General features: G+C 40.5%; 1 protein-coding gene across 6 annotated transcripts in view; it reads left to right on the forward strand.

Moving 5' to 3' along the window:
• Positions 1-13880: 13880 nt before the first annotated feature.
• Positions 13881-20478, forward strand: part of PRDM1 (PR/SET domain 1) — a 125643-nt gene continuing 119045 nt past the window's right edge. For 2 of the 6 annotated variants that reach the window (XM_053285047.1, XM_053284963.1), the window contains exons 1-2: positions 13881-14682; positions 16135-16174. The gene's annotated coding sequence lies outside the window, so the exon portion shown is untranslated. The other 4 variants (XM_053284809.1, XM_053284721.1, XM_053284888.1 and 1 more) reach the window with 3 other exon arrangements.

Consider the following 20478-nt stretch of genomic DNA (forward strand, 5'->3'; position numbering starts at 1 on the left):
ACACGGTGGCCATGCCCACCCCAACAGCCAGAGAAGCCGAGAAGTTCCGGCTCTCCGTCCCTCCGCGTCCCCCCACTCCCCCACTACACCCCTACACAAGCCTCTGTTGCTTTAACTCGCCCATTGGAATCTATGGGACCTGGACGGGCTTCAGTTTGACCGGATCATGCCCCAAAAAGATGTAACATGTTGTGTTATATTTCTTTCTGTCTTGGCATTCTGCGTAGAATTCCGAAAGAATTGTTATACCTCATCCCGCTTCCCATCTTGTTCGAAACATCTGCACTCCAAGTGCACGCTTCTGCTTCATCACTGGCAGCATGCTTGCTTGCTTGCTTGTTTTAATCCCATCTTTCCACTCATAGTGTGCCCAAGGTGGCTTACAATCAGAATAAAAATAGATTTCAGTGACCGGGAGTTGCAAGCAAATGTTGAGGTGGCTGCAAATGCAGGGTGAGGTGCCATCGTTTCCTAGATACAGCAAGCTTTTGATCAGCACTGAACTCCTCATCCGGCAGAATTAGCTTATTCTCGGCTATACTCGGGATTTGGGGCACAGGTGTGTGTGTGTGCGTGCGCGTGTGTGTGTGTATTCAGTTTGTATCTATTCGGATATTCACATTTATAAGAAAAATTGGATGGCAAAGGAATTGTGTGTGACAAAGAGTCCTGCAGAAGTCGGCAGTATGTGTGCATTCCTACTCCACTTCAGACGGCGAATGAAAAGATGTCCCCTCTCACCTCTACACCATTTGAGCCGCCCTTATTCTCATTACTAGAGGAGTTAAATAGGTGGACATCCCTATACCCCTTTGAAGCTTGCTTATAGGAAAAGTGAAGGGCTTAATCCGTTTTAGCAGTGTGAGAAGGGAACCACAGTTAGGAGGCGTTCTTCCGGATTAAGTAAAGCAGCGCTCAAGAATGTACTCTTGTGTTTATAATGGAAGTGATGATGATCGCGTTAACCTGTTTGGGGGGAAGCCAGTGAACAAGCGTGGTACAACGACACAACTTTACTTTTACAACGGCTGTTCGCTTCAAACTGCAGCGATGCAGGCAATAATAGACCGTCTCCTGAGCACATCACAAGTTGGAAATACTTAAAATAAAGCAACAGTCAACGCTGGCTTTATCATGTTTTATCCTGTGTTCTCCCGAAGAAATCGATGCAAATTAAATCTTTTTAATGAACGTTGAGGCTGCGGTTATGTAGACTTTCTTGGGTGGGGGAATAAGCCACATGTAAATACATGGGGCTTACTTAAATATGAATGGGATCTGGCTGCAAGATGCTGCCAAAACCGAAGAGGCAGAGTTCAGTGACCGCTTCTACAACGGGGTGCCGTCCTGGTGATTTCAACAGGACTGCTTTCGTAGCTTCATGGGACAGCCCCCTTTAAAGGCATTACAAGTGGAAATACGTGGCCAGCAAAACAAGCAAGCAAATAAATAAATACAAGGCGCTTGTTAGAGCTGGAAGGGAACGGGAATGCAAGACCACTTGGCTAAGAACGGTCCTATAGATGCTGCTGGCGCCAACGCCGAGATCCAGCAGCTGCAGACACAAAAATCTGCATCTCTAGGCTAGATTTTTGTCCAGATTGTTCCGTCGAAAGCAGAGCCGTTAATTTCTTTCTTTCTTTTTTTTAAAGAGCATGCAGAAAATCCCTTCCATCTGCCCACCTTGGTTTTAAGATACAAAGAGATGGAGCAGGAGCAGAGTTGGGAGAAGAAATCTGGCTAGGAAGACCATCAGGGAGCGAGAGAGAGCTTGCCTGAGAAAAATAAGGCTAGAGCAGGTGGGGAAGAGAAGAAACCAAATTTCAAGGAAAGAAATAATAGACAAACACCTAGACCTTACCGAAAAGACACGGAAACCACTCTATTCGCAACCATCTAGCGTGGAAGGACAGAAGAAACATCTGTTACTATTAAGATGAGTGGTGATGTGTCTATGTTGTTAAAAATCCCATTTCAGCTATAGGTTGGCTGGTAACTGGGTCTCTGCAAAATGGGATCAATAACAATAGTTTTGTGATATTAACAACTATGTTTTAAAATGAGATATACATTGCTGCAGAAGTGATTATTAGATATATCACGAGAGAGAGAGAGAGAGAGAGATCATCATATATGGAATATAAGAGAAATCAAAAATAGTATAGCCCCTAAGAGGTAACATGGATATGCGTGTGCATTCATTTACGGGAATGAAGGAAGTTCCCATGCGAGTAAAACAACGCTTTTTGAGGGCTTTAGGGGTTTTATTCAGTCAGCAATCGAGTTGAACAACAAAATGCGCGCCTGCACACACATTCTCAAGCATAGTAGGGCTGCCCGCTGAGTGAAGCTATTCCTGGAGTCACCAGTCCCCGTTCCGCCAATATGTTTGCCAATAGCGACCCATTGACATTCAATGGATTGCTTTTGTATCTTTCCGGGAGACTGATGTTGATGCTGCCGATTCCTGGAGAGCCCAGGACAAACCTGGCAGCCTGACCTCGACGCCTCTTTGACTTAGTCTCATCCCGCCGTTACATCCTGACCACACAAGGACACGTGCAGCGCGATCCTATACTCACATATACACGGAAGCAAAGAGCCTTCCTTTCAATCGTTTATGATCACACCCTTACTTCAAAGTTAATTCTAATTCCATCAATGGAATTTATACCCTCGTCCTAAACCGGTTCCGGGTCAGGCTGTCTGTGTATTTGGTTCAAAGACAGTGAGATGCCCACACCTATGGATGTTTGCTGGGAAGTAAGGCTCACTATGTTCAATGGAGCTTACTCCCAAAAGGGCCTTTTGAAAAGGCGTTCATAGGATTGGCGCTTCAGTGTCTCTACACCAATTTACTTCGATTGATTTCGTTTGGGACGACATAGACTTAAATCCAAGTCGGGCTTTGGAATTAGAATGAGGAGTGGCCAGGTAAGAGTAAGACTCTCTCCTGTGCTGGTCAGCACAGTCTGCTTACATCCTCAATGCACACGATTATTCACAGCAGTCGTAAAAGCAAAACGCTAACTGGCGCCGATTTCCCATTGTAAAGGCTGTTTCAGATTTTGGTAGTGGGCTCCCCTCCCTCCCCCGCCGCGTGCACCGCACACTAATTTACTGGTAGGGAAGCGTAGCCATATCCTGCAAAGCTTGATGCTTTTATTGTTCTGAAATGACAGACCGCAGAGGAACTTCTCTCTTGCTCTGGGTGGTGAATCAACCGGGTTTCTGTTGCTGAGAGAAACACACGGGGGTTGGTGTCGGGAAGAAGGTACATAAGGAATCTCTTTCTCTTTCCCCTGAGGTTTGCTTTAATGAATAAAAAGCCTTTTTAAGTTTTCCCAAAAGTGAGTGGCTACTTTTTTAAAGTCAGGAAGTCGTTCAAGCAACTCATCTTTTAGGCTCAGTGTGCACACTCAAGCAGTCAGATAGGTTTGCCTGCCTGAGCTGTTAGTAAAGAGGGGACCCCACAACTTTGGGGCTTGAAGGCGTTCTCCTTACTCTTGAGTTTATTCATCACAATTACTTTGTAATCTACGGTTTCCTCAATGGATTATAAACCCAGTCACACATCTGCAAGTATCAAGTAAAGTATACTATGAAGTGTTTTTACTCCACTTTGGCATAAACCAGATTTTATTATTATTATTATTATTATTTTGATTTCTATACTGCCCTTCCAAAAATGGCTCAGGGTGGTTTACACAGAGAAATAACAAATAAATAACCTTTTCACAACACATTCACCTTAAGAAAATATTCACGCAGTCATTTTTCTTACACATACTTTGTGGGATTCCAAACATTTTGTGCTATTTTTGCCAATACAGAATTAGGCCCTGCTTATTAAATGTACAAAACAATACCAATATTTGTAAATGATGTTGATGGACAGCAGAGATTGTAGATTTAACATTAAGGAACTGGCCAGCACCTCAGTCATGAACTCCTTTGTTGATTTCAACTGGGTTTTAATTGGCTTAAGCAGAAATATCTGGTGAGGTTTAATTTTAAAGCTATTTGTGAATAATAGTCATACAGTAGTTCTGCTTAGTAGAACTGAAAACAGAGGCAGTGTTTCATACTGTTCCAGTGTTTTTATTCTCAGACTTTCCCTTAAATTATACAGAACAAGCAGAGGTTCATTTATCATTCCTGAAAATACCATCATCCTTGCCATACCCCCTAAGGGAAGTGTTAAAACAGCAAGTGTGTTTCCTCTGAGCTAAGGTAAGTGACCTTCCGAGCTGCAAGCTTCAATGTGCCACTTTGACAAAGCAAGATGAAACTTGTTTAAAAAACAAAACAAAACCTGTTAGCCCTTAGGTACAAGGAACCACAGTTCCTTAGAGCTGAACCATTTCGAGATATAGCCACACTGCCTTGCAGAATATATAATATTTTAACTACCATAAATGCACACACAGAATTCTGCTCACTCCCTTAAGAGATGCTTGCCTGGAAAGCCAGCTTTTTGGGCAGCGGAGATGTCTGTCTTGTTTTATTTCTCCAGATGGGACAAATGGCTTAGAATATTTCTGAGAACCATTTCCTGTCTTCTCTCACAAACATGTATTTTATAACCATTTTGCTGCACATTCTCGCCCTCTCTGGACACAGCATATGTTGATGCAACACCTTAAATCTGGGAACAGATAGCTCAACTAGCTTTGATTACTTTATTGGAAATTTTTCCTTTTGCCCCTCCTTGTTCTTCAGCAAAAATATGTATCTATGTGCATGTGTTTTACAAGCTGTCAGATATTACACTAACAGCTCAGCACACCATGGGAAAAGCCATATTTACTTAAAATCACTTAGTATTTATGGCTCATTGATTTTTTATTAGCCTTTAAACAACGTTTCTCACTTTAACGCTAATCCAGAGGGAAGGGTCTCTCCTATGGCTGCACCAGGAAATCCAAAAGCGGAGGAGAGAGAAGTTTTGACTGCTTCTGATCCAAAGCATTACTTTGTTCAAATTAATTTCAGAATACATAAATATATGATATCCTGAGAAATGGTGAGGTACAACTTTAATACCACACTACATGTAATGTACACGACATGTAGTGGTTGGTCTGGTTTGAGAGGTAGATAGTAGCAGCAGTTTCAGTCTTTCCCTATGACAAATGGACATTCTTTGCTTTTCTTTCTTTTTTGTCCAGCATATTCAGAAAATCATAGTAAAAATGTATGGGATCAGTAAAGTGACTTGCCTAGAAATTAAACACTTTTAAAAGGGGATGTCTGCACACAATACTTGTTACAACCAAGATTCAAACCATCAGTAAATCCGCTAAACAACAATAAAGTATTCTCATCTGTTGGTTTTTGTACTGAGATTCCCAGAATTCTTCTAGCTCCTGGTTTCTGTAAAGTGACTTATGATTAGTGTAAACAAGTCCTTATTTTACACACACACACACACTATGGGATTGTTTGGGTGATATTTTACTTGCAAATGTAAACAAGTAATTAGTGATTATTTATTTATTATATTTCTAATACCAACCTCACTCAGATGGCTCTAGGTAGTTCACAAATCTAAAAGCAGATTTTAAAAAACACTCATAAAAAACAAACAAAATTTAAAAACACACAGTAAAATCATGTCAATAATCATCTCAGTAATTACTAAAGGCCAGGCTAAAAAGATATGTTTCTAGGGCTTTTTTAAAGGCATGTTTATGGTAAACACATGATTGCAAACAGAGTGATATAGAGTTGCCACGGAGCTAGAAATGATTTTGATTCTAATTGCTTGATAACAAACATGGAATTGCTATCATGTAATATATAAAGCCACTTTTTGAACTGTGAAGGTTTGGAAGAGTTCTCATAAAACTCAAGCCAACATAAACTGATTAGGGCAATTTCACACATTACTCAGAGGCAAACCTGGGCTTGCCACCAAGTTTGCACTCAACAGGGGTTTGCAGCCCCTTATGAGTACATATGTTTGCAATTGTGTGTTTGTGGCGTGCATTCTTTATATTTTGAGATGTACACTTAAACAAAGATGTACCTTAAGAGTGCACACATAAAAATGAAGTGTGCATTGGCCCTCATAGGTATCTTTCTGATATAATATTTATGCTTATGGAATAACTTTTTGAAGTGACCCCATCCCTATAGACAAATGAAGGAAAGTTATATTAGAGTTTGTTATCCATATAAATGTGGGAATTATTCCCAACTGGCACCTAGATACCTGCTCTTAGGATTGTTCCTGGAAAATTCACTTGGATTATAGTTCCAGTGCAACATTTCCATATGTTCATGTTCACCACTGAGAGTGATTCAGTGAGGTCCAAAAGGTACATAAAAACCCAGCCTAAAAATGTTTGGAAGTTCACTGTGATACTATGTCCGGTTCTTATTTATTTATTTATTTATTTATTTATTTATTTCAAATATTTCTATACTGCCCAAAACTTGTGTCTCTGGGCAGTTTTCTTAAATTGTGGTTTTCTTGCATTCATAGCAATGCAGCTAAAAGTAGAAGCTGGGATTCTGAGTATATGTAAGATCATGGAATAAGGTACCATTGATTCAGCCCACAATGGAGATGACTCAGGAATCTCTCTCTTCCTGTTATGCATGGTTCTAAAGCTGTCACATAACCTAACATAATTCTGTGCTGGGAATAATCATGGGTCAGTAGTTACAAAGAGAGGGCCGAGCTTCCATCAAATTACTTGTCAAAATCTGGGAAGTTCAGAGAGGTTTGGACTTCGTGTGCCTGAATCAGTGAAGGCATTTTACTTTTTAGATGGTGTCTTTTTCTGAAGAGATATATTTATAGTTCTGCTTTCTGGAAAACCTGTGAGGGTGGGGGTTGGGAGCGGATGTACACCTATCCTGCCTAAGTTATTAGGGATATTTGACTTTGTGGTTATCTTCACACCATGTTTTGAATACAAATATTGTACCTGAGAGTGTAATTTACTGGTGCTGTTGCAACTGGATTCACAAAAGAGAGAGAACTTTTACTTGCTATTCTTGGTTTCATCGACTTCTAAACCTAGTTAACTGATATCAGCATATTGACTGTATTTTCAGTTATAAAAATAACTCAGGATAATCCAGTAGTAGAATCACTGTAGAACTGTGCTTTCCTAATGCCTGCTGCAGCTCATGAAAGGCTTACTCCAGCCCAGCTTCCAGTAAATTGTGTATTTTTTGTATTTGCTGCTGAAATGCTTGTTTCACCTTGTAGGGATAAGGCTAGGCCCAGCTGGCTTAACTGATGGTATACTCCATCATATCAAGGTCATTCACATGATCAAAACCTGTGTTCTATAGCATTTGGGAGAGCTGTGTGGCAGCAAGGAAAGAGGACAATCTGGGTAGAAGTGATTGTGTGGAAGCAAGGTAGGAGGAAAAGCTACCCAGGTTTTCCTCTTACCTTGCTTCAAAACAGGTAAAGATGCTGCTTACAACTCTCAGGGCACTTTCTCACGATCCGTGAGAAGGGCTACAAGGCGCAGGGGGAAGAAGGCTGCTGAAACTTATCTCCCCCGCAGATGATCAAATCGTTGGGTACGAGCTGGGCATGTGGATTGTGTGCCAAGATGAACACAGGCTGCCCCCAACAGCGTGGAGGATCGGGACACATTGTCCCGGCCCTGAGAAATCCCATAATGTACCGCACGGGTGAATGGTGCATTTTGGGGATCTCCCCAGCACTGGCTGGGAGCCCTGCAGTATGTCAGCCCTGGCTGCAAGTAACTGGTGCTGACACATGAGCAGTTAGATGGCAGTTAAGGGCACGAGCATGCTCTTAACCTCGGCTAACTGGAGGGCTTGCCGCTGAGGTCATGCCGGGATTGGAGCCGATCCGAGCGGTACTTATGTGCAGCCTAACCCACGCTGAGCGTCCATAGCCTGGGTTAGGCTGCATGTGAGAACAGCCTTTCAGTCAAATCCATAACAGCAGGAGGACCAGAATGAATTCATGGAACTATAGGTGAGGTCAGGAAGCTACTGCTTGCTTCATTATTTCTGGGTTTGCCGATATGAAAATGATTACACCATTTGCAAAAGCCTTCCAAAGAGAAGTGCTGCTTTTTAGTATCATATGTTGAGTTTGGGGGTAGTGTAATACATGTTAAGGTGCTAGCCCTGTAGAAAGAAGGGTTTTCTGAAACCACAATGAATAGCTTTTTATCCATATTAGCCATTATTATATATGTGCTTTCCTTAAAGGCCTCAGTGGGAGTTCTCCATATGGTAATGGTTAAAGTGTTTCTTTTCAGAAAATGTAATGAGGAGTGACTTTCAGAAGAATGGACACCTGGTTAAAACAATAGAAGAGAACCCTGGGTTACATATTTGATAACATAGTGTATGAAGATTGTCTTGGCACAGCCAGCAGTGCTGGGGACAGGAAAACACAGAACGCAAACCCTAATCTTTGGCTAATTCTGCAAATGTTAGCCCAAAATGCAAGTATTGATAATATGATCTGGATTTTGTTTACATTTCAGTTGGGAATTTACGTGTGACTTTTTCTAATGTAGTTAGGAACACAAAAGATTAATGATAACTTGAAATATGGGAGTTTATTAGAGCTTGCCTCATAACATCTTACCCTGTCTTACAGCCCTGTCCTATCTAGACTCCAATAATATGCACTTACTTGGAAGTCAAAATAGTGTGTGTATTAAATGTTACATCCACATTATTTGTTAGTAATCGGACAGCAGTACACCTATCATGGGACAACACAAGATATGAAACATCTTCGGACTACTTCCACATGCTTAAGGGGACTTTTGTTGTTTCCTTCAAACAGAAACTTCCCATGCTACATAGCAAACTACTTTTGAAAATGAATGAGAATTCTGAAAGCATCTTGATAGGACATGAGGGCCTGCTTTCAAAGAGAAACAAATTAAAATGACATACACAAGCCTTTAGGCACAACTCAGTTTGCTCTTTAAATCCCAGACAAGACTTCTTCAGAAACATAGCTTTTTTTAATCAAGAGCTGTATCCATCTGCTGAAATAGAATGTTTTAATTCTGCAGCTCTGTATGATGTAAAAGTACTCTGCAGTCACAGCAGTCCTTTGACGCAATTGTAGAAACCTTGGAACAGAATATAATAGAACATTAAATGAACAGAGCCTACCAGTATTACTGCCATACAAATAAATTCATTTAACATTGCTATTGCTAATAATGATCACACATGAAAAGCATTTGCTCACCAGCTGTAGAACCCCTCCTCAAAATGTTTTAATTGTGGTGAACAGACTAGCCTTCATTTGCAAGGGAATGTCCCACTGATGGATCAAGGCTATCCCTTAATTCTGTCCTACGTATGGCACCCCCAGTTCTTGTATATAACACTGCATATCCCTTGTAGATAGACTCCATTCTCCTCACAGAAAAAGCTTCTGTCAACTGCACACCACAAAAATGTGGATACCACCCAGTGCAACAAACACAGCACTAACAGAAAAATACAAGATTGGTTTGGAGGGGTTGTGTTGGGGCTTTCAGGTAATCAAACAAGGCCTAAATTCTGCTGCAACAGTCCATTTATCTCGTTTGGTTTGGAAGGGTTGTGTTGGGGCTTTTTGGTAATCGGGAAAGGCCTAAATTCTGCTGCAACAATCCAGTTATCTCTGAGGATCATTGAAGAAACCAAGCAAAGTTTAGGACTTTTATAGTATCATTGATTTCAGTGAGGGTGCTAAGCATTTAATTACTTCTGCTGAAAGTAATTAAATGTAAAAATGCTTAACTTTGGCTGATTATGTCCTGTATATGAGTAGAATAAGGAAAGATTATATGATCACAGAACAACCACTATAAGCAGGCCTACTGGGTGCTGGTATTAAAGGATGTATTTTTGCATAACAAAAGGACATTAGAGAATGCCTGAATTATTATTATTTATTATTTTATTTAGCATATTTCTATACTGCCCAAAACTTGTATCTCTGAGTGGTTTACAATTAAAACCATTTAAACATTAAATCAAACCATTAAAATCATTAACATTAAAATAATTTAAAACCAAATATTCAAAATATTCAAACTATAAATCTAATTAAAAGTCTGGGCAAATAAATGTGTCTTCAGTGCCTTTTTATAAACTGCCAGAGATGGGGAGGCTCTTATTTCAACAGGGAGCATATTCCAAAGTCCAGAGGCAGCAACGGAGAAGGCCCATTCCCGAGTAGCTGCCAGATGAGGCAACTGCAGATAAACCTCTCCAGATGATCTTAACAGGCAGTGGGACTCATGGTGAAAAAGATGTTCTCTTAAATACCCAGGACCTAAGCTGTTTAGGGATTTATAGGTAGTATTGATTGTTTGATTGATTGAGTGATTGTTAAATTTGTATACTACCTTTCATTAAAACAATCTCGAGGCAGTTCACACAAAAATTATAAACAAGACTATAAAAATTATACAATTAAAATATTAAGCTAAAATATAAAAACAAATCTGACTAAAAAGATTTAAAATACAAGTATAAGAACTGTACAAAATACAAAGCAGCAGCAGCAGCAACACAAAAAGCCAAGATTTAACATGCTTTCAAAAAACTGTGATTGAGACTGAGGAGTGAATAGCCAACAGGAGAGCATTCCAGAGTCTGGGGCAGCAACAGAGAAGGCCCTGTCCCACGTGCACGACAGCTGAGCCGCCCTCATTGTCAGCACCTGGAGCAGAGCCCCCTCAGATAACCTCGTCAAGCGGGCAGCAACCCTTGGGAGCAGGCGGTCCCTCAGGTATCCCGGTCCCAAACTGTTAAGGGCTTGGTAATAATCAGCACCTTGTATTTTGCGCGGAAATGTATCTGCAACCAGTGTAGTTCTTTCAACACAGAAGTAATATGGTCTCTCCTAGATGACCCAGAGGCCAACCTGACTGCCGCATTCTGGACCAACTGCAGTTTCCAGACTACATACAAAGGCAGCATTGCAGTTGTATATTCCACATAGAGCGCATTGCAGTAATCCAGCCTAGAGGTTACCAGCATAAAACAGCATACCACCGTTTTGAGGTCATTCATCTCATGAAACAGACACAGCTGGCATACCAGCCAGATTAATGGGTGAATTAACAGTTTAAAGAAACTTCTTGTTCATGTAAGACATAATTATTTTGTGGCACTCCCTACCGCAGAAGACTGTTGAAGCACTATAGAATCAAAAAGAAATTAAAATGTATGGGCAGGACTTTTAACTGCATTTTCAATAACTACAGGATATAATTTCAGGCTATCAAATCTCATCATTCCAGGCCTAAGCCTGGTCAGAAAAATAATTATTCTTTAATAAAGCATATAAAACATATGCTAGATTTTTTACATGTTACCAGAAACACTGTAACTGGCAGCTATCAGAGAGACTTAACATTCAAATGCCAAGTTTTTATTGTCTTTGTGTGTTCAAAGCCACTCTTTTAAGTAATGTTTGTGGAACCTCTGAGATGTCTCGTTCACTGGCATTGCCTAGCATTAAGAAGGCGGTGGGAATGGAGCCACACTTTCTGGTGCCTCTGCGTTGTTTTGCAACATCCATATGCCATGTTCAGCAAGGGATGACGCAGGCTGTGCTGACTATAACTGCTGTTTTTATTATGAGATCCCTGGGGAATGTATGTGATTTCATGTGATTGCGTTAAAGGAACGTGAAAGGTGCCATGCCTGGCCTCTGCTGAGTGAATTCCAGAAAGTTAAGGCTGATTAATGCAGTTTGTGGAAACCTTCTTAACTGTATTGGTTAAGAGAATGAGCTATGAGTTAGAAACTGTTCCTGGTTCAAATTTCACCTCCGTTGGGTAGCCTTAGGCAAGCCATCCTCTTTATGCCTCCGCTGCTCTTCCACATGTAACATGGTGTGGTGACCATGCTGCCCTCCTTCTACAGATTATACTGTAAACTGCTTTTGAACTTTTCTGTTGAAAAGCAGTATATTAACATTCCAAATAATGATTATAAATAATAATTCATTTTGTCGCTTCAACAGGAACATTATTCCATAGACATGGATTCTAAGGCACACAGACACTGCTAGGTCTACTTAAATTCTCATGCTAGAAATGTTTGCTTTCAATCCCTGAAAATTATATTAGGCCAGATTAATCCCTAATATCAATATAGGATACAGAATTCCCTTGCAAGTACAGGATTTTGTGATACATGAGCTAGTTTCATTGACAGAACTTCCAGGAAAGCATGAAGCATGGCAACTTTTGTGCAGAGTATCTCATGCAATTTCATTTGCTAAAGTAAAGTTGTGCCATTGAGTCGGTGTCAGCTCCTGGCGACCACAGAGCCATATGGTTTTCTTTGGTAGAATACAGGAGGGGTTTACTATTGCCATCTGCCGCGCAGTATGAGATGATGCCTTTCAGCATCTTCCTGTATCGCTGCTGCTGGATATAGGTGTTTCCCATAGCCTCAGAAGCATACCAGCGTGGATTCGAACCAGCAACTTCTTACTCCCTAGGCAAGTTACTTCCCCACTGCACCATTAAGTGGCTATATTTCATTTGCTAGATGACTCTTATACTTCCAGGAGCATATTGTATGATAAAGAACTCACCAGAAAGAAAGAAGGTCTACATGGGAGTCTATTACATAACTCCGCATTTGGTCTTAGAAGAGCTAATTAAACTTTCTGCTCTGTATTCTACTCTACTTCCACTAACTCCCCCTAATGAGTCCACTCTGATGATTTATCTAACTCTTCCCTCAGAGTGTAGGTGCTGGTTCCTTTTCTTTCCTATTTAGAAGGGAAGCTTCTCACATGCTCTTTGATTGTGGTTTGCTTTTTTAGCACAGTATGGAGATATATGCTTCTTATTTTCCTTGTTGGCTAACAGCACGTGGCGGCTTTTATAGTAAAACATAGTATTCCCATCCTTCTGTGGATGGGAAGCATGTGTAAAGCCAAAACATAAATATACAAAGATATCCCAGGCTACAATGCCAGAGTAGCAGGCTGAAAAAAAATTCTTTAGGTTGGCACTGCATGAAGCCACCCCATTCCATTGATTAACTTTGAGAGGATTCAAGCCTACCCCAAAGCCTTAAATACCTAGCAGCCATTTCCCTTAATCAAAGTATGATGACAATTACTCCATTGTGAAGAAAACACACTCTGTACAAGCTCTGAGCCACTCTTGCTTTTATTACATTCAGTGGATTTGGCAATGAAAAACAAGTCCCACAGCACAACCCTGGCTGGGATGAAGCCTGCCAGGGTTTCCAGCAAGTCCTTAAGGCTGGTTCTGCCTATATACCCAGATTAACACTCACTGCAATATGGAGGCGGGGGATATTTTAGAGCAGGCCTTCCCAACGTGACCCACCAAACCAAACGCAGCCACTAGCCATGTGTACACAGTCTATGGGTAAATCCTCTTGCCAAGACTGGCAACAAAACGTGGGTGGAAAAGAAGCGGGAAGGGAGTGTGATTGTTAGGCAGCACCTCACAGTCCAGTGCAAGCCTTGCGGGCGGCGTCGGGCGGGCTTGGCGGGTCCTGCAAAGATCACTTTTGGAAGTCAAAGTTCACCGCCTTATCCAGACCTCTAACTCTGTGGCGAGGCTTATTACGTAAAGGAGCCCTTTACCACACCCACCCTTTCCCGAGGAAACTGCAGCGTCATTTTCTCAGAGGAGGAAAAAAAAAAAAATCTCCCTCTCCACTCCAAACCCCCCCCCCCATTCCTCTTTGGCGAGGACTCGTTCTCCTCTCTTATTCCCTCAGGATCCAGCCTGAGGGACCAAAGTGAAAGTGAATGAATCAGGCAGCTCTTAAAAACACACACAGGAAAAGGGGGGGGGGAGAGGGAGGAGATGGCACGTGACAGACGGGAAACTGCCCAATCAGAGGTGGGGGGGCTTGGGGGAAAATCAGAGGGGAGAGTTTTAAAACTCTCCCTTTGCTAATACTGTCAATGAAATTGCCGGGATAAGCAACTCGGCGGCGCGTGTGCTGCTGCGGCGCGTGCTCCCCAGCGAAGGCTCCCTCGAGCGCCCCGATTCTCCCGTTCCCCAAAATCGAAGCTTTGCCCCCTCCACGCGCATTACAAGGCAGAGGGGCTGCGGGCGGAACGGGACGCCCCCGGCCGTGCGTGCGCGCGCGCGCGCGTGTGTATCACGCCCCCCCCGCCCCACTATCCTTTTGCGACTCCCCCACCCGGGAGACTTGACTCCCTCAGCGGTCCAAACACATCGCGCCGAGAGAGAAAGAGACTCCCTCGCCAACTGAGGAAGGGAAAGGCACGAGAGGGACGCTCTCACGGGGGAACTACCGCTTTCTCTGAGGAGAAGGACGGCTCTGGTTGTGTCCAGCATTGTCGCGGTGTCTGTGACTCCCTTGCCCACTCAAGTTTTTTTTTTTTAATTTTATTTTTTAATGGTTTACTTATTATTATCCCGGAGGAAACAGCAGAACTAAGTTTTGGGGGGCGACTCCCCCCCCCCGTTCCCCCCCCCAACTTCTTGCCACTGCTTCACTCTCCCACCCGCGCGCCGTCGGGCTGCTTTCTTCGTCCGTGCGCGTTTTCTTCTTCTGCCAGCAGCGAGTGTGGCGGCTGGACAGCAGTTTCCCTTTGTGCAATGCTGCGGCTGCTTGGTAAGATGAGGTCGGGGGCTTCCTGCTCTTGGGAGCCCTGCCACACAGCCTAGTGGGAAGGAACAGGTAAGTTGCTCCCGCTGTTGCTGTATATGGAGGCATGCATCTGTGTGACGAGCGTCTGATTCCCCTAATCGTTGACTGCGGGTGTGTGCGCAGAGGGAACTGCAGGCATGCCGGCTTGCATAGAATATCTCGTGTGTACTTACTTGAGAGTAAGGGGCTCTCCGTTGACGTCAGTGGGGCTTGCTCCCAAGCTCAACGTGTATATGCTCGGGCCGAGGGCATTCTGAACTTAAACCCTTTTGCCCACACTCTTTCCCTGTCTCCCCCCCCCCTTCTCTTGAAAGTAGATCTCACTGATAGCAGTGAAACTAGCTTCAAACTTGCTACCATCAGTCACCACTTTAATGGTTATTTTCAAGCTTCTAGATCATTTGTTGCGTTGCCTACTTAATTAAAGAAGTTTGCTTTTCGTTCTCCCGCCCCCCGCTTCCATTCCACCATACTCCTTTACCTAAGATTACCACGAAACCTGTCCAGTGTTATAGGCATGCCTCTTTACTTTTCTCATCCATGCCTGTTCTGATTTTTTGGTTTCTAAGGAATCTCGCTCCAACCTGACTGAAGGTATGTTTGTGTAACCAGACACTGAGACTTGCTGTCTGATGGAGAACTAACTCAGCCCCCCACCAAATCTTACTTTGAATTCAATAGAGGTGTTTGTTTTTCAGGTTTAAATCTCCAGACTGAAGGAGAAGGAGGCAAAAGTTACTACCCAAAAAGGAACCATTGGGAAGATTTTATTTCCTTCCTTGAAATCCTGCTGGATTTTTGAGCAGGTGGGAGATTTGCATGATTGAAGATGGGGAGTAAGGAAAGGAAGAGGGGAGAATCGATATTTTTGGCATTTCAGAGATCTTTTCTTCAGAAAAGATAGTTTGGGACATCTTTTTAAAATAATCCTTGATTTAAATAAATAGCACAGATGTCAGATCAGTTAGTTTTAGAGAAGTGGATTCTCTCCAGGATTAACTTTTTAAAAGTGATGTTTGAGGAACTGTTGTTGCTCAATGTGTAAATAAAAGTGGATATGGTGACAGTTTTGTCTGGCCTTGAGTAAAAAGAGAACAAAAACATTTAATTCCTTCAAGAGAGTATTCATTTGTGGAGGAGGGTGGTGCATGTGGAAGAGACAAGGAGTTTAACTATTAACAAGCAGTTGATTTCGAATGTATAAATGAGTTTGAAAATTCTCTGCTCCTTTCCTTTTTTGGTCACTTTTTTGTTTGGTGTGACCTACAATATTATGTAAAATAAAATAAAAGTGGTTCTGTGTAGGTAATGGAAGACTTGCTTGTTGACCAATAAAAGTAATATCAAAAGGAAAGTTGCTGCTTATATAGTTCAGACAGTGGGAAACTAATTGGTTTGTAGGGGAAAGAAAACTGGAAAAGAGGGTGTCTAGATGCATATTATATTGTATTCCATTTGGAGTTTCTTTGCTTTCTTCCTTAGATCATTGGTTTGAAAAGCACTAGAAGAAGATTTGGAAAAGGTAAGACATACTTTAACCAAAGATTAAAAATCAAGGCCATTTCATGTGGCTAGATGGTATCTCAGTAACCTTTTTGTATTTGCTTAGTTGAACTACTGAGCAAGACCAGTAATTTCATGAAAACAAGTTGGTCAAAGGGTAGCAAAGATGTAGTTTATTTTATATATACATCTTAATCTAGGATATCTCCTAGTTGGGTACTGCCATTTCCCTTTCTTTTTAAAAAGTAAATTATTGATAACTTGAACAAAAAGTAAAACTTATTGCTCAGTTGTTTTCATTGTTAAATCTTCCATATTGATAACTCTAAGGAGAACAAACAAAAAAAGAGTTGTGGTGTAACTTTATGCACTCTGCTACACACTAATATTGTTCTACCTATCTACCTATGAAGATTTTCATTTCATATTTAACTGTGCAGGGATTGCAGCCAAAAAAAGATAGTGTCTAATGAGTAACTGTGGCAGCTTCATTGTGCTCCAGTCTGGCAAATGAGAATGAATGGCAATGTTTATTCTTATTATGTAATGTTAAAAATTATCTAGTGTGTTTTGTTCTGCTAAAGTATCATTCCCTCCCTGCACCGTTCTTTAAGTCTCATCTACCCCCCGCCCCTGCCCCGCCACACCACTTGTCTGCCAGCAGCAAGTGAACTCATATACTGAGCTAAAGAATTTGGGCATAATGCCAATCTAAGCAATTTAAAATGACATGGATAATACTATATATCCTGTCCTTATCATACAGTAATTGTCTTTACTAAGCTGAAACTGCAATCTTGTCATGCTTCTTTGAGAGTTAGTCCTATTGAAGATAGCGGGATTTATTTCCAAATAAACATAACATAGGATCAGGCTGTGTGTGATCTTCTAAATGATAACTCTGACCAATTAATTCAGTTCTAAGCTGCCTGACCAAGAGAATTCTGCTGTATTTGGCTTGTAGGTGGCAAAATGTTTAGCTTGATCTTGATGCCACTATGGAAGACTGCCAAATTGTTTACATTATTTTGACCTTATTACATTCCAAATTGTGTATATGAGGATTGAGGATTGTATTACTCCCATCTTAAACTATTTTGCATGTAAATAATTGTCCCTAATTTTACACACATTTGCTTTTGGAAAGATGCCGAATTCCCCTAAGTTATATAATCAGTGTGTGTGTGTGTGTGGGGGGGATATAAAACAATTATGCACAAGCAAATGACTATGCCAGAAATTTAGCAATTTGCTGAGTGGCAAAGAAGGAGATAATGATGACCTCACTGGAATTCATAATGAAATGCCGCTGATTCTAAAATGGTCAACATTTCAGAAAACAAGCTCTATTTAGGGAGATGCATTCATTATTTTAAAACTGGATTCAAGTATCATTAAGTCATACCTAAAATGAAATAGATAACAGTTCCTAGGTAGCATTCTGCTAGAACCATATAATCAATTGGTCAATAACAGCATGTGCATGGTTTAGTTCCATGCTGAGCATTTTTGAACTGCGAAGCTCTGTATACTCTATAATTTTTTAAAAACATAATTCTGTGGACAATCAGTCTCAATAATTGCAAGTATTCTTCCAACTTGTAATATTTATTACTTGATAGCATTGCAATCCAGTGTATAAATGTGCATTAACTTGAAAAGGTCATTAGCAAACTGAAATATAAAACTGTAATAAATATACTTTTTATTAATGTATATGACTAAGAAATAAAATCTTCTGGTTCATCAGTTTTTAACAATCAAGTACAATCAAGGGCTAAAATTTATATCATAAGTTCCATTATACCTGAGTCTAAATTATGACAAGTGTAGTAGTTTTATCTAGAGTAAATCTTTATAGTAGGCAAAGGAGTTAAATTGTTTCCTTGTTTTAAAAGTTCTATACAGAGCTTGAAGTAATTGGTACTGAAACATAACCATGTAATTAGTGGGGCTAAAAACAAAACAAAAATGTACAGAGAAATGTAATTGGCCTTGTACAGCAAAAGTATTCATTTCAGTCCTTAGTGCTACAGATTAAGAGGCGCAATCCATCTAATTTTGCCAGGGCTTCTGCGTAAGCCCCTTTGAAATGAATAGAGTTTGTGCAACAGCAGCAGTAGTTGGGTGACTGCTCCCTAAGTGATTCCATCCGATATGAATATAAATATCTGATAACTGTTCATGTAAGCACTGTAAATCAACATCATTCATTTTCTTGGAACCAGAGAGTTTAAATAGAATGCCGATAATGTCCCAGCCTTTTCACTGCTTAAGTAAACTGTGTGGTAAATAGCTATCATTGATCTTTGGCTTTAAAAGTCAAGCAGTGATTGCAGTTTTATATTCCTGCCCACCCCTCTTTGCTGGCAGCCTCTCGGAGTTGTCTTTACAATTGATGTCCTCGTCTTCTTGGTTTGAATGTTAGACAAATGTTTGCATCTTCAGTTATTAAATGCTTGGGTTGTGTTTTGAGTCCACAGGGCATGTGCCTAAGCATGAAACCAGATAGCTACTGCAGTAGACACTAATATTTCTCCTGCTATTCCTGTGCCACAAGCCTAATCATATTTATATGGAAGTAAGTCTAATAGATTTCCATGGAATATACTTCCAAATAAGCATGTCAATTATTGCTAATGTTTTATTAGGAAATTATTCTAATAGAAGAATTTAAATCATGCTACACTTGATTTTTCAGTTGCTCAAAATCACTTTGCCATACAAAAAATCCAAATGACCTACTGAGAGCGCACGGACAATTAGGGCAAATTTCTTTCAGGACATGAAACATACGATAGGTACTTATCTGTGCAGGCCTCCATTTTGGACCATTTAAAAGGTTCTTAAACTATGCACTGGCTTCTTTGCAAACCTGTACTGTAATTTACGATATAGTCCAGAGGGATGCTCTGCTGGTGTGTCAACACAACAAATGAAGGGAACATCAGACTGTAACATACAGTTGTTTAAACTGTATTTTCATGTGATCATATCTCCGTAACGCCCCACCCCCACCCCTGCAAATAGCTTGGCTGATTAGCTAGATCTGCCATGGAGCAACTGATAGCAAATACTTGAATTATGTTTTGATTATTGATTATGATGGATTACAGTTTCTGAGAATAGAAGATATATGTGGTAGCTAGTATTTACGTGATCACAAGAACTCTTGGGAAAATCTTTACATTAATCTTGGTAGAGTCATGATAGTGCTCATTATAGTAATTATATTGGGCCTAATCCTTGGTTAGTATCAATTTCCCTAGTTCAATTTGGAAACAGTTGATGTACACACTAATATTAGAGTAGGTTTTTCTTGTATTTGTTCTTGGATTAAATAGGGTTCCTTTAATGTATTTGCCAATACATTAAAGTTTTTCTAATCTTCTAACTAACATTCCAGAAGCATACAGTGATAAAAGAAAGGAAACCCCACGCCCATCGCATCTATGCAGCCTTTGGTTGACTTTTGTTTTAGACTAAGGTATATGTTTCATTAATCATATATTCTGTAATCCCCCTAAAAGCCATTCAAAGTTTGTGTCCTCCTTAAAGTCAGACATTTTTAATCACACCTGGATAGTTGCTTCTATATATTTAGAAGCAGTCCTGCCTTGTCTAGCTTACCAGATGAAGGTGTGTTATAAGTGGCTTCCTGATGATACTGCATTTGTGATTAAAGGTTCCTCCGCACTCATGTGGGCAACCCTCTTATTATCAGCTTGTTTGATGTAAAGGAGTAAGGAACTGCCTTGTACATCAGCCTTTACCTGAAAAATGTGTATGTATTAGTTCTGGAAAACATCTTTATATGTTTCTGAATTGTCACAGTCTTGTATTTAAAATAATTACTAAATAAATAATTACTTTCAATTTGTATATCTTCTGTGCTAATAAGAGTAGAGGCCAATAAGAACACAAAGGGGAGAATTAATTGATTTTATATAGTTTTTGAGCACTTATGAGGGATGTTATATAGTTGGTGTTATTCCTAGATTGTTAATTCTTGTGTAGCTTGAACAGTCAATCCACTTAAATAATATACTTTAGAAAAAGTATTGTTGCGTGAACAAACATATTTTGAAGGGTATCTCAGAAAGGTTTCATATCTTTTACCATTGTGTGTTTTTTCTAAATAATATTTTTGTGCAATTGTGTGTGTGTGTGTGTGTGTGTGTGTGTATATATATATATATATATATATATATATATATATATATATAAAAAATTAGCTAGCTTTTTAAATTTATCAATTTTAATAACAGCCTCCAAGAACAGTCAATTTTCATTTACTGATTCTTACAGCATTTACAGAGAAAC

This window comes from Hemicordylus capensis, chromosome 1 (genome assembly GCF_027244095.1).
Source record: "Hemicordylus capensis ecotype Gifberg chromosome 1, rHemCap1.1.pri, whole genome shotgun sequence".
NCBI lineage: Eukaryota > Metazoa > Chordata > Lepidosauria > Squamata > Cordylidae > Hemicordylus > Hemicordylus capensis.